General features: G+C 50.1%; 1 protein-coding gene across 1 annotated transcript in view; it reads right to left on the reverse strand.

Moving 5' to 3' along the window:
• Dnajc6 (DnaJ heat shock protein family (Hsp40) member C6) overlaps nucleotides 1-300 on the reverse strand; it is a 160,555-nt gene extending 160,255 nt beyond the window's left edge. Inside the window, exon 1 of the mRNA XM_048815222.1 lies at nucleotides 277-300. The gene's annotated coding sequence lies outside the window, so the exon portion shown is untranslated. The remainder of the gene's footprint in view (nucleotides 1-276) is intronic.
• Between the last annotated feature and the right edge of the window lie 265 nt (nucleotides 301-565).

Here is a 565-nt window from a genome sequence, read left to right on the forward strand (position 1 = left end):
CCCCGCCCCCCCGGCAGACACAACATCTTTGTGTGTATGTGGTGCTGAGGATCGAACCCGGGCCGCACGCATACCAGGCGAGCGCGCTACCGCTTGAGCCACATCCCCAGCCCCCGCCACCTGCATTTCAAAAACAAAGAGGACTTCAGAAAAGAAACAGATGGCTTAGAAATTCCCTTCCAGCTTCTCCTACCATATTTCCCTGCGTGTCCTCACTAACTTATTTTAAAATACAGCTAAGTGTTAATAGCTCCAGGAGGCCTGGCTTAGATTTACCTTGACTTCCATTTTCTTAGCACATCCAGAGGATTTGATCTGCTCCTAGAGGGACCCAGCTGCTGAACCCTTTTGACTTCACTGGTTAGGAAAAGATGAGAGGGACATTCTTTGACTTGCCCTTTTTGTCCAAACATCATGTGACTTCATGGCATTCCTCCAACTCAGAGCTGAAACAAGGCTGGGAGCCTCTGGCTCCCACAGTTACAACATGCTCCAGGCAGATCCAGTGGAGAGCCAATCCCTAGAGCCATGGGAAAAGAATGCAGCCTGAGAGAAGATCTTCCAA

The sequence above is a fragment of the Marmota marmota genome, unplaced genomic scaffold (genome assembly GCF_001458135.2).
Source record: "Marmota marmota marmota unplaced genomic scaffold, marMar, whole genome shotgun sequence".
Classification (NCBI taxonomy): Eukaryota; Metazoa; Chordata; class Mammalia; order Rodentia; family Sciuridae; genus Marmota; species Marmota marmota.